Source organism: Pogona vitticeps, chromosome 1 (assembly GCF_051106095.1).
Source record: "Pogona vitticeps strain Pit_001003342236 chromosome 1, PviZW2.1, whole genome shotgun sequence".
Taxonomy (NCBI): Eukaryota; Metazoa; Chordata; class Lepidosauria; order Squamata; family Agamidae; genus Pogona; species Pogona vitticeps.
In genome coordinates, this window is record NC_135783.1 from 113,366,306 (window position 1) to 113,380,880 (window position 14,575).

Consider the following 14,575-nt stretch of genomic DNA (forward strand, 5'->3'; position numbering starts at 1 on the left):
AAACGGGAATGAGCACCACCCCCTAGAGTCGAACACGACTGGACAAAAATTGTCAAGGGGAACCTTTACCTTTACCTTTGGTCACTAACTGGCCGCTGAGGAAGGCTCTTCAAGTAGTGGTGGTTGTACATTTCCTTTCTTTCTTGTGCTTTTAAATGGATTTCCCACCCACCCCCTAATATGCAGCTTCTTTTAAAAAGATAACTTATTTGACTGTGATTATAATGTCTTTAAGGAGGTAGTGCTTTATTTATACAGTTTCTTTTCCACTTGCTAGCTAGGTCCTCATTGAAGCCATTGTCAATACAGAACTATTCAATTCACGGACTTCTATGTTCTGTAGAAAATTAGCTTTATTCTGAGTTTTTGCTTTCCTGCTTGACAAGAGAGGAAGAACTGTTAGATTTCCATAGGTATATACACACACTCCTTTAGCTGCTGACTGCATAGTTCAGAACAACTGCAACTACACAGGAAAAAAATGCAGAAGATAACTACAGGTTTGAGGTGGGCTGATTTACATTTTTTTTCATTGACTACGTGACACAAGTGGAAATGGAAATGTGAATCAACACAGAGTTTCCCGTTTTGAATCCACAGTTTTTCCCCTTCCACCTTTAGGGCTTCTTCTTCTAGCAGATCCATTCATATCAGCTCAGGCATGTGATCAATCGAACCAGTGCAAAAAAGGGAAGATGAGCTGTATGCACACATTCACCCGTATCTCTTGCCTCATGAGGGAGGACGGGCTGCATGCGCATGGACGCACACACCTTCCCACTCAACCTTTTTTAAAACAGCTTTTCCTCTTTCTCTGGGCAGAGAGAAAGAAGCCAGCATACACTCAGGAATGGCAAGATTTTTCTTTTCTTCTTTTCTTTTTCTCTTTCATTTTTTAAAGGAAAAACAACACCTTTTGATGTTTTGTTTTTTACTGCTTATGGCAAAACTAATAAAATTTGGCCTCCTCATCTTACTAGGCGGTTCCCTTTTAAATGTGCCACCTGCTAGTCTACTGAAACAAAGGCTTTCTCTCTCTCCCTGTGTGGCCAGTTAATGTGGAGAGACCAGGGAAAACTTGAAATCCACAGTGCCACTTCACAGTGAATGAAACAGAGTGAAACTGCATTTCTTCTTCACTTTGTAGTTGTGCACTGAGTTAAGTATCTGTCGGGGAGTTTGATCTCCCACTGCTTGTCCTCTATGTATACAGGTAACTACAAATGACAACAATGGAAGAAAAAAAATGATGCAAATCATTTCTGCCTCCCAGTATTTGAGAACAGAAAGAACTGCACTTCAGTTCTGTCAGCATTAATTGTTCCTGTCTGTGATTAGTCTGGTATTGATATCTGAAGAGTGTAGCAGCCTTAGTGATGACTACTGAGCAGTCCTACTGAGGAGAAGCAGAATTCTGAAGACTCATATTTGTTAATTCAGTGAACAGTGCAGAAAGGGAAAAAAACACGTGTAAACTGAATTATACAAGCCTCTAGATTTGGCTTCCATGGTAGAGATCTTATTCTAATTAAGATGGAAGAAGAGGAATTGACTTCTGAGGAAAGATCAAACTGGATGCTATGGAATACTCAGGGAAAAAAGCAAATGAAGTAGTGTTATTCTATACAATACAAAAGCAATGGCAGGTGATACTCTTATTAGACCATAAAAAAATTTAAAATGCTAGCTTTTGACCTACACTAGTCTTCATCAGGCTGTGCTCCAATATGTTATGGGTGATGCACAAAAAACCTATGGAAAGTATGTCTGTGCCCAGCTCGTTTCTTAAAAATAAGTTCCAAAAAGTAAGTTTCAAACACCACAGGTGTGCAGGAAACGCCAACCCTGCTGACCGTTATCGGGATTATTGCTCCCAATTCACCAAACAAAAAGTGGGGCTTTTTAGTGGCCCATGTTTTTGCTAAGGAATGTTTGTACTCTCTACATTTAACCAAGTTTTAATTCCCCCACATGATCTCCCCAGAGATAGTAATCTACATGTAAACCCTAGAAAAGGAACAAGGCGGAAAGCACACAACTATCTTCTGCCCCCCCCCTCCACCTGCCCACAAGTTCAGGCCACTCTATTGGCATTCTGGTCCAACAAGTTCTTCATATGTTTGGAAAGCTGTGAAAATATGCTATACCAGCTGAGCTGCTAGCACCCCAATGCTAGCAGAATCTCTTCACTCCTATCTCTGTGCTAAACTTAAAATTCCCCCATATTTTGATCAGATGTGGTTTCACAGCTTACAGTGCCACCCTCTGATTTATCAACAGTAGCTTCCTAATGGTTTGGACTTTACTATGCTGTCACAACCAATTATTGGCACTGAAGGACTTCATTAATTAATTTACACGGCCTCAATGATAGCACATCTTAAAGAGGCCCCTAGTTGCACATATGCCATGCAGAAAACAGGGCACTTGACTCTGTAACATTGCTGTGATTACAGCTTTTGGCAAATATGTATGTGCTTCTAATTATTGCCTTTATTATCAGGCCATAAGTTGTCACAGACACACAGGTTTTATTTTACAAAGAGGAAGAATTGGCTTGTGAAATATAATCTGCCTCAGGCACTGGAGATCAAAATACCAAGCGGACTGAGAAGAGGAACTTACTGCTTTGTGGGTTTGTTAAAAAAGAAAAGAAAAGAAAGAAAAATGAGTTGAAACAAAATTGAATTTGATTGAGCAGGAGATAATGAAATCTGAGAGCTTTACAGTGAGTTGGTGGTGGGAGGATTATGTCCCTTTCTGGAAAACGTCCTTAGCGGTGGCCTTTTTCCCACTAAAAATCAAGTGTTCTTTCAATAATGGGCTGAACTGTGTGTTAATGTGAGCCACAGCCAGCCGTAGTTCAAGCACTACAAAAGTAAAAAGTGCTGAATTGAATACAAGGTTGGAGTCAGGCCAAGATCTGGAAATGATAAAAAACAATTGTGTCAGAAAAGAAAAATGAAACGACTGAGCAACAAGAGATTGGAGTTTAATAAGGTTCTCTCCTATCATATTCTTATGTGTGGTTACTGAGAATTAAATCCTGCTGTGTCCAGTCAGGATTACACCTCAGGATGTTTGGCTAGCTGGAGACTGATTAGTCTCCAAGAGCATACCAAGACTGGCCCTGTGACTCCTGGGCGACATGTGCCCCCCCCCGAGCCATACAGGTGGCCGACCCCCTTGCTTTCCAAAAGCCCTCAGTAAATGATACATTCAGGGCTGTGCAAGAGCCAATCTGTTCCTACCCGAGTTACCAGTGAGATGGAAAGAAAAGCAAGGAGAGAAAGAGAAGGAAAAACGGCAGACTGAGAGAAATCAAATGAGCGAGAGCGAGAGCGAGGGAGAGAGAGAAAGAGAGAGAGAGAGAGATCTTGTTCCAGGATCATCAGAGAAAGAGAAGAGATGTGGGATCATTTACCACTCTCACCTCTTTCACCATTAGCTTCTATTCTATAATTTGCATATATTGTTTAGGAGCAGATTAACACTTCTGGGAGGCTTCTGGAACTATGACTCTACTTGTAAACAAGGTGTACAGGGAGCTTCTTCTTCTTAAAATCTTCCCTAAACAGAAAACACCAGTTTTGGCCAACAGCAGCAGGCAGAGGGCTTTTCAGGGCAGCAGGTAAGAATAGGGCAGTTGCCTATAATCCATCCTGGGTAAAATAATACTATAATACTTTCACCCCGCCTATCTCCCAAAAAAGGACCCAAGGCATCTTACATTCTTGGAAGACTATATTTAAAGCTGAAAACAATGAGTATATGTACAACAATGGTTTATATTACTAAAGACAATATTTAAAGCTGAGAAGAATGGGTATAAGGAGGCAGCTGACATCATTAAAAGACAATATTAAAGCTAAAACAATAAGCAAGTAAATACTGAAGAGGAACAAACAAATACCATTCTGAGAGATGTTAAACACGTAGCACTAAAGACCCAGTCAGAGTAGTAATGCAGAACAATCTGATCTGAAAGTCATCCATGTAACCAGCCATGTAGCCAGTCACCGATATAGGAAATCAGTGATAGAAAGCTAGTCTGAAGAGAAAGGTCTTTACCTGTTGGAAGGACAGCAAAGATGGGGCCAGCCTGGCCTCCCAAGGGAGTGAGGTTCCAGTGTCTATGAGCAGCAAAAGAGTGTCCCCACCAAGTGTACCTGTGAGGGTGGTGGGATTGAGAGAAAGGCCTCCCCTGATGATCTTGATGCTATTTAGTGCTTTTTAGGTTAAAACCAGCACTCTGAATTGTGCCTGGAAACTGATCTATAGCCAGTGGAGCTGCTGTAACAGGGGGATTACGTGATCTCTGTAATCAGCCCCAGTTAGCAACGTGGCCGCTGCGTTTTGGAAGTGCTGAAGTTTCCTGACAGTTTCCATCAGCAGCCCCACATAGGGCAAGTTACAGTAATCCAGTCAGGAAGTAACTAGGGTATGTATGACAGTGGTCAGATCAGGTATCTCCAGAAACGGATGTAGCCGGTGTACTAGTTTTAATTGTGCAAATGCATTCCTGGCCACCACTTATATTAAACTGAATATATTTCATTTTCTCACTTATTCTGCTTATAATCAGTCAAAATCAATCATGCATAAATAGGTACTAAGCACTAAACACACAACACCTACGGCTAGAAAAACAACTGTGTGGATAATTTATACTTTATTACATACAGGATTCTCCATTATACTATTTGCATATGAAACATAAATGGTATTGCTATACTGTACTCAGTGCTTCACCAGTGAAGCAGTGTGATAGGATGGTACAGGAAAAGGTTTTTGCTGCTGCTGCTGCTGCTAAGCAATGCCCCAAAGGATGGGGGAACACTCATTCCTTTACATGAGCTGCTGTCACCTTCTGGAAAGAGATTGTGATATAGTGTGCAGTTTCTGTAAATACACAATGAGCCAAGAATTTCCCATAGGCAATATAAATACTGGACAAAATAGATTTTCTATGTGCATTGTACTACAAAATACAATGTGATTAGGTAGTTAGAACCTGAGTGAGAAAACTACGTCCCTCTAAATAACATGGACTCTAACACTCTTCAGCCCAGCCAGCATGGCCAATTATGAAGGATGATAGGACTGTAGTCCAACTTTATTAGGAAGGAAACAAGCTTCCCACACTGTGATAGAAGCTCTGGAGAGACCTGTGTTTGAAGTCAGGTACTGAGCAGATTACACTAAGAGTATCAAAGCATAATAAGTTAACCCCAGAACACCACACCAAACACTTGACTGTACAGCATTAGAATTATCAGATAGACAGACAGACAGACAGACAGACAGACAGACAGACAGACAGACAGACAGACAGACAGACAGACAGACAGAAAATGTCAACCTGCTCATTATATAGGTGATTTTCATCTACATTTTTAAATCACTGGAGCATATAACAGTATTGCAGTAACTGGAAAAAACAAGACAAGTTAGTATGATGATTTTTTGTGACCAAAGAGAAGTTTTGAAATAGCACTGGCAAAATGGCAAGAAGAACAACAAGAAGGGGAAGATACAAATCTAACAAGTTGTGAGACATTTCTGGCTGCGGGGTTGTACGTATGCTGAGGTGATGAAAAAGCCCAAAAAACCCAGCAGTCCAGGTCAGTCAGCAGATGTTTACATGGGCGTTGAATTATTTACTTTGCTGAGGTTTCAGGCAATGACAGCTTCAGCAGCATTTGTCATTCTAACTGACAATCTGACCAGAGAAGAGGACCCTATCATTACTGAGACGTATTGTACTAGGCAGGCATCTTGCTTGGCTTTACAGTCCTCTGCCATGTCTTTCAGGAAAGTACTGATTGATTATGGTATGAAATCTCAGTCTTTGAACCTGACAGGGCAGAAGAGAAATAAATCGGAAGTTCGGGAGGGAAAGTGTAAGCTCTCAAAGATAAAGCAAGAAAACCTGGGAATAAATCTGAACAAGAGAAAAACATTGGCCTAGATTTCTTGGACTACGTTTTCCTCTAAGGACCATTGCATTAAAATATTGTCTTAGATTTCTTCTTCTCACTTGCAAGCACATATTTACATGTGGCGTGCGGCATGGTGAGAGGGTTTGAATGTGTCAGGCTTGTGACTGGGTTAGGTGAAATGTTGATGTGAGGTGCCCTCATCTCATTTTATGAGCCCCCAACGGTGTCAGGGAACATAGGAGCAATACCATCAGGAGGCTAGACTCCATTACAAGTCTAGACTCCTTCCAGAATCCCCCAAGACAGGAAGGTCAAGCCTGTGACATCACACTAAGAGGCATCCATCCTCTTTAGGAATTAATGCTTCTATCACCAGAAGAAAATTAATAGTTTCCAATGGTCATGGAAGTGAAGAAAGTGGCAACAGTAGTAGCAGAAAATGACACTAGCGAATGTTGATGAACAGACAATGGCAGTGACACTCAGGCTAATTCTTATTAGTGCTAGACAGAAGAAGACAATGGTAAACCATTGTGGGATATGTCTATCTCAAAAACTCTGTGATGAAATAACCCAAAATTAAACCAAGAGACCATGCTGGGAGATTTATTATTATTTATTTTAAATATTATTATGCTGCCTTTCTCCTTAAAAGGACCCAAGATGATCTATTAGGTCACTCAGTCAGCTACTGGGGAACAGAAGAAACCTAGCATAATCAGAACATTTGGCCTAGCAGTCATATATGAAGCAGGAGAGTATAGAGCCAACAGTTCGTGTGTTGAAAATTTATCTTTAGGCAAGTTATCAAGTGATTATACATGCAGACATCATTGAATGGTCAATATAGAAATCAGACAGACGATATAACTGGAAGCAAAAGATGGAGCAGCTGTATTCTGTCTAGAAACCAAGACCAAGAACAGAGTGTGGCATACAGATCATCAAAAATAGACTAAAGCTAAAGAAAACACTAGTGGACAAATATAATTTAAATAGCATTCTTGAAGAATTTTAAAATGATGTAATTAGGGATGCTGGAAGATCAATAGGGGAAATACATTATCTGATCAGGACAAAATGAGGAAAAGATGGAACCAATATACTGGTAAATTACACAGAAATGTCAGAACAACAGATCCCCTCAAAGAAAAATTCTTAGATGAAGCACTTTAAATTTTAGAGAATGAGAAATATATGCTGAACAAAAAGTGGGTGGACATGTGGATTGGGTTGGCCTACAAGTATGTGGCTTATGGACTGGACAACTGACCCATGGAATGACCTTGCTATTGAATGGCATTGAGGAAATCTTTGGTTTGTTTCATAAATCACATGATCAACTATTTCCTGTTGAGGGTTCCTTCCAACCTGCCCTTTTGCATGATGGAATGAACAAAAACAAAGGCTAATGACTGCCGTTGCAACAAGGTTTGGGTGGCATTGGTAGACAATGGAACAGTATGGACAGGCTACAAGGTTGGATACTTTCAGTGGCTCCAGGTCCAGCATGTACCCTGGTAAGATGCTATGGTCACATCATCACAGTGGTGGATTTACTTCCTGGAAATAAAGAAAAGAGGTGTGATTCCCCTTTCCTCCCAACTTGCCATCTACCAACACAGAACTGAATTTTAGTGAAGCCCAATTGTTGCTTGGAACAAGGAGACTTAGGGCCTGTCCACACTGGCCTATAGATATGATATATGGCTCTCTAGTGGCACAGTTTGGATCCAAAGAAAGACTCTGTCTACTAGAACAATCCATCCTCCCCCTTTAAGAGCTGCCACACACCTTTCGGGCCAAGAGGTAGGGCATACATCTTTTCAGCTCACTCATTGTTCAGCTTGTTTGACTGGGAGATGAAAGCTGAGGCTTCTGGAGGCTGCTGTCATCATGGCTGCAGATTCAGAGGGAGAGGGAGAGAAAAGGAAAGCAGAGAGGTGGGGAGGGGAAAATGGAATGGATTGACAGAAGCAAAGAGGAGCAATGTAAAAAATGTATTTGCTTTCCCTTACTCTCTGCAGACTCTCAGGGGAAGTTCTTAATTGGTAACTGATCAGGCTACAAGGGATTGTTTGCTGTTCGAATGAGAGGAGAACACGAAATGGCACATTGCTCCTCCCCACCTCCAACCTCAACAAACCCTTTGTAGCCCAGTCCACCCACACTCAAAATGGCCAGTCTGGACAGGCCGCCAGACTCAGAGTCACATTCATTCCTGCTCACATTCCTGCTTACATGTACAGTGGGGTCTCGACTTACAAACTTAATCCGTATTGGAAGGCAGTTCTCAGGTCGAAAAGTTCTTAAGTCGAATCTGCATTTCCCATAGGAATGCACTGAAAACCATTTAATCCGTATCTGCTCTTTTCGTCCATAGAAACTAATGGGAAGCTGCTATTCCGCCTTCTGCCACTAGAGGGGGATATTTTTTCTTTTTTCCTTTTAACCTAAGATGACTTAGCTTTTTAAAAAAGGGAAAAAAAGAGTTCGTAACTCGAATCTAAGTTCGTAAGTCGAGTCCATATATTCCTATGAGAGCGGTTCGTAAGTCGAAACGTTCGTATGTTGAGCCGTTCGTAAGTCGAGACCCCACTGTAGATACTTTTCAGTTCACTTTTTCTCATGTAACTTTCACTTTTGTAAATTTTGACTGCTCTGGGGCTGTTGGGCTTGTCTTGGTTTTGAAAGAAGCTTTTTCAGGGTTTTCTGGGTGTCTTAGTCCATCACTCTCTCCACTTGACTACACCAAGTCCATGCACAAGGCACAGCGGGTTGGAAGCACTGTAACGTTATGTGGTCTGTGTCTATAGGCATAGTCTATCTGGTCTGTGTCTATTAAAAAACCAGGCAGGTTATATTCCCGTCTTGCATCATCAGGAGGAGAGCATGATGATTAAATCATTTTTTTCCTTTTTCTTTTCTGGTTATTGAAAAAAAATGCACATCACTAAAGATCCACAAATCTGAAAAATATACACAGATGCACTTGAATCAACAGGTAACATATATACATTAAGGAAATGCGTTAAAGACAATCGTGCCAAAATGTTCACTCATTTTCAGATAGAAAGGGAGAGCAGGAGATGGAAATCTTGCAACCTGATGCAGAACTGGAATTGAATGAGAATGATAGGGTGTACCTGAGACAGAGAACATAAATAAAAGAGGCAGCTTTTAACATTTCTAGCTCTGCATCAACGGTCTCTCCTCTGATGTCCCAGGATCACAAACCACTTCTGAAAACACAGGTAACCATTACCAGACTGAATAGTAGCCACCAGTTTACTTACACAGACTGTGACCCTGTGTGCACTTTGGGAGAGCAGTGATGCTGAAGTCCATTCAAAGGCAAATATGGAGAATATGTTCCCTTATTTCTTCCACTGGCGTGTGGTTCCCTACCATCCCACATACTTCTCTTCAGGTTTCTAGTGTTTATTTTCAACAGTGCCAGGTGCTTTTTTTTCCCTCCTAGAGCATTTAACATTTAACAGCAGGATCCACTTTAACACAAATTAGTTGGAATCTTTAAGTCTTTATAATGGCACACTGTGCACAGAAACTCCCTGAAGTAAATAACATTTGCAACAGCTGCAGCAAAAGCAATTTATTTTAACTATCTATATTTAAACGGATGCAGCAAAAGATATTGGCCAGCATCCTGCCAGAGCTCCCATAAGGGTTGTGTGTAATTTGTTGTGGCTAACTGTGGTTAATTGATGGGGTGCTGGGGCACGTATTGGTTGTGCAGTCAGGCACATGACCAAACATGTAACTGAAACAAATCCCAGCAGTTGATTTACTCACAAGTAGAGATGGGCAAAAATTAAAAAATAAACCACCAAATTAGTTCGAAAATTGGTAATTCATCAATTTGTGTTTGTACAAATCAATGCCCCTGATGAATATGAATCAATGTATTTTTAGCAGTTTTTATTCGTCAATTCATTTGGCTATAAAACAACACACACACCCCAGGCACTTAGAGACACCAAAATCACAGAAAAGCTTCTACTGACTCTCTTCTACAATCCCTCCAAGTTCGATGAAGATTGGGTTTCCCCAAGCCAGGTGCTAAAAGGCACTTTCTTGGGGGGACCCAATTTGTGGGTGTATAACTTGGACGTCGGAAACACAATCTTCACCAAAGTTAGAGAGATTGTAGAGAAGAGTCAAATGAAGCTTCTGCGTGATTTTGGTGTCCTTATGTGCCTGGGGGAATCTTTTCTGGGGGACCCTCCTTGTTAGTGTATAACATGGATGTCCAAAACCCAGAAATTCGCCAAACTTGCAGGGCTTGTAAAAGAGAGTCAGGGGACACTTCCCCATGGGTTTCAATATTATGTCCTATATTTTGTGCCCACCTAATCATACATTCTTTGACTACCTCGTCTTGCAATAATTCGTGATTCATTGATCTTGATGAATCACAAACCAAAAACAAATCAAAATTTTTTCTGATTCTTGCCTATCTCTAATCACAATTAGCCATGGCTATGAGGAATCAGAAGGCATATGGAGAATTTTTAGCATGTATACATTACTGAAACAGTGACATCTACATTGGCTTGGGCATGTCATGAGAATGGCTGATGGTTGGATTCCAAAAAATCTCCTGTATGGAGAGTTAGTGCAGGGAAAGCACCCCAGAGGGAGATCGCAGCTGCGATACAAGGATATCTGCAAGCAGGATCTGAAGGTCTTAGGAATGGACCTCAACAGATGGGAAACCTTGATGTCTGAGCGTTCAGCCTGGAGGCAGGAGGTGCATCATGGCCTCTCCCGATTTGAAGAGTAGTCCAAAAACCAGCAAAATCAGGTAGATGGACAGGGGACAGATTATATTTGTCTTCAGTGTGGAAGAGATTGTCACTCTTGAATTGGCCTTCTCAGCCACACTAGATGCTGTTCCAAGACCTCCATTCAGAGCATGTTACTCTCGAGATTGAAGGATGATGCCTAATCTAATCTAATATCTAATCTAATCTAATCTAATCTAATCTAATCTAATCTAATCTAATCTAATCTAATCTGAATCATAGTAACTGTTTGGATATGAATGTGCTTTGAGGCTACAACTATATTTTAATGGAACTACTTTATTTTCTTAATAAAACAATTAGGGCAAGGACTATGCACTTCTGAGGCTAAGGGACCTGCCTCAGGAGAAGAAAAGTAGTTGCCTACAGTGACTCCTCATCCAAGACACTATCTCTTTAGAGAGAAGTGGTTCTGACAGTGGCAAGTTACACAAGCCTTGTGCAAGCACTAGTAATATTCTAGCCACTGGCTTTTCTATTAGTACTCGAAACTCTTTTTCAAAGCACCAACATAATATATGCAGAACGCATTTTGTTTTTGTTTTCTTTGCCACTTAAAAAAAAAGTCTCAAGCTGTATATAAGATGAAATATGTAGGTGGGGCAGACAAATATGTGTCCCATGTAAACACAGTGAGCACATCTGAAGAAGAAAGCTATGATCCTTCATCAGTGCATTAGCACCCTAGGATGCACATGGAAAAAGTGGTTGAAAAGTGGTGAAACCTTAACTCAAACAGCACTTGTTTGTTTTTCAGGTATCCCAAGGACTGGTTTTTTTTTTTTTTTTTTTTTTTGGCTACATCAGACGAACGCAGCTCTCTGCCCTGGACATTTTTACTATGTAGACAGAATAATGCATGTGCTGCCAATAGATCTTCTAATCAGTCTCCTCAGGTTTTCATAACACTCCTAAAGGTGATCCAGCAAAGTAAAACTTAGGAGCAGAAATCTTCCCTTCTAGAGGGTAAGCAAATTTAGCTTCTTTGGGCTCAACATTTTTGTCCGTAGATTCTGTACTAGACCTGGGAATGCCAATGTTCAGCCTTCTTTTTTAAAAAAAATGGGAACAGGAACAGCATTCTGAGCTATTTTCAGATTAGTGAAAAATGGGCCTAGAAACCCTTGAGGGAACAAGCTCCCTCATACTGTGGTTTCTCTCCCATTGTCTTTCCAAACTTGAAGAGGCAAATTGCTATGTTGTTTATGTGCTAGAGAGGCACAGATGAGGAAGAGATCTTGTTTTATATTCTTCTGTCCTTTTGAGTTATTCACTCGTATCTCAGGTGTATCTCCCAAAGATACTTTGAAAAAGTAGAGAGGAGAGCGAAGGACGCAAAGGTAATCTCTTCATTATGTTCTTTCCTCAGGTGGTGAATTCTGGTCTGGCTCATTTGCATATACCAACCAAGAAAAAGTTGTTTTTTTTAAGGCTCTTTGCTACCAGACAGCTAGATTTAATTATTCTTTTTGCCAGAGTTTCTGCATTTGCAGGATGGATTTTAGTCTAGTTCTCTAAGTGTGCAGAGTTAAAAACTATAATAACTGTTGCCTAGTTCCATGAATTATTAAAACAAAAAGACCCGGTAGGTTTATTGTATTTTTCTAAGCAGTCAGCCTGTCCTTTTCATGCTTAGTGTGTATGTGACAGGCTTCACAATGATAAACACACTTATCACACATTTCCCACAAGTTACAGCAAGTATGATGAAAAATTGTTTGTCTCTTTCTTATCTTGGAGATCAAATCTTTTGTGGGGGATCAAGAATCCTTGGCAATATAGAATCTCCCTGTATTAAGATAGGCTGTCTTAAACAATAGCTTCTTTTTCTACTGTTCCTGTCATGGAAAGATTGAAAGAGTTACCAGAAGGGGGGTTGTTATGTGTCATCAAGTCACCTCCAGCTTATGGTGACTCCATGAATGAGTTGTCAAGGTTTGAAATTTCATATTTATAGGATGTTGAAATAATTTGGGGGAGGGTTAGAAAATGTAGTCCTGAAAATATACATTGTGCTTAAGAAAATGAGGTTTGAACAGTTTACTAAAAGTCAGTACAAAACAGCCAGCTCTCCAGCCATATTTGAATGCAAGGTCAATGTAAAAGAGCATTGCCTTGCAAAAGCATCTGTTTCATAGCTAACAGTCCAGGGTGTGTAAACAAATGATAAGGAAAGACAAAACAATTAACTGATTTCTGTATTGACCATCTGGTGATGTCCACTGTGTACAGTTGTCTATTCAGTTGCTTGAAGCATGAATTTACAATAAACAGACTTTTGGCCTCACAAAACTCTGTTCTCCTGCTTTGTTTTTGACCCCTAGACCAAATTTCCCAGCAACATTTGGTTCTGTTTTGTTCCCCACTTGTGTGTTCCAATCGCCTATGATTATAAGCACGTCTTCTTTTGACATGTGATCAGTTTCCTCCTGGATTCTTGCATAGAAGCTTTCAATTTTGTCTTTTTCAGCATCTATAGTTCAAGCATAGATTTATGTTAGTGGATTTCCCCCAAAGCATAATTGATATTATGTGTTCAGACCTTGCAATAGTGAGGCAAGCCACTCCATTTCTTCTGAGTGTGTCATTTCCAGAGTAGAACATTTTGTAGCAGTCTGACTGAAAATGTCCCATTCTAGTCCACTTTAGCTCACTGACACCCAACAATGCAATATTTATATGTTCCTTTTTCTTGGTTTTAGCTTCCAGGTTTACCTTGATTCATACTTCCCATGTTCCATGTTCCAGTTGTATGTGTTGCACACCATTTCCTTTCATCTCTGTGTATGTCAGTGTAGCAGTCACCCTGTCGTGAATATTCAGCAGTATATTTGCATGAATCAATAGGGAGCTGTTGGGAGGCAGAGCCAGCTATATAGAAGGGGGGCTGTAGCAGAGTGTGGAGTAGATAGGGAAGAGGTAGAGAAGAGGTAGGTAGAGGAGAGAGGTTTGAAGAGAAGGTTTGGGTTTTGAGGCAGAGAGAGAGTTTAGGGAGTAAACAGTCAGAGTGTTATCTGTATTAGTTACGTATAGAAGAGGTTAAAGGAAAATACTGAACGCTTTGTGTAACTTTAAGAAAGTGCTTAAGAACTATTCCTGAAACAACTTGTTCTTATTTCAAAGTTAAGTACTGAATGAACCTCAGTCTTTCACAGGAAACATAGGTGGTAAAGAGATTAACTGGTGGCAGCATGTTAAAGTGCTAGGTGGGATACCTAACGTGAGCTCGTTGTTTGGTGAAACAAGCAAGGGCCACATGGTAAATGTCACAGTCAGCCACTACACATTCTTTCAGCTTCAATCTAATTGCATAGTTAGCAACAGCACTATTCATTTTTGTCCTCTGCTCTTCCCTGTCAACTGATTGAGTGCTTTCTGAACTAGAGATCTCATCTTCCAGCACTATCTCATGCTTCATTTTGAACTGTTCTATCATAAGGTTTTCATTGTAAGGAAAGATCAGCAATGGTTTACCATTGCCTTCTTCTGCAATGTTACTGCTGTTGTCTATGAGAGATCCTCCACCAACCTCACTTTCAAATATTGCTACTGCCCAGTAGTTACTGTGCAAAGGTTTCTCCACCCTCATCACCATTAGGACTATGCATTCTCTTCTGCTGATTTGGCCATTACTCCTGAAGAGGATGGATGAATCTTAATCTCTGGCTGTGGCTGACCCTGCTAGCAACTTAGGTGCATAAAGGAGTCTAGACTCCTGACGGCATTGGTCTCAGCTTCTCTGATGCACTCACCCCCCCTCATCATGTTAAGGTGTGCATCCAAGAAGGGGCCTTGAAAAGTAGCAAA

General features: G+C 40.7%; 2 long non-coding RNA genes across 2 annotated transcripts in view; one reads left to right on the plus strand and one right to left on the minus strand.

Moving 5' to 3' along the window:
• Window positions 1–623: 623 nt before the first annotated feature.
• On the minus strand, window positions 624–8,080 carry LOC144586793 (uncharacterized). Its single transcript, XR_013541821.1, has 2 exons — window positions 7,737–8,080; window positions 624–7,505 (listed from the first exon to the last, which is right to left on the minus strand). It is a non-coding gene; the product is annotated as an uncharacterized LOC144586793 (long non-coding RNA).
• Window positions 8,081–8,855: 775 nt separating this feature from the next.
• The window catches only part of LOC140707017 (uncharacterized), a 35,755-nt gene continuing 30,035 nt past the window's right edge, over window positions 8,856–14,575 (plus strand). The window contains exon 1 of the long non-coding RNA XR_012087023.2: window positions 8,856–11,734. This is a non-coding gene — a long non-coding RNA (uncharacterized LOC140707017). The remainder of the gene's footprint in view (window positions 11,735–14,575) is intronic.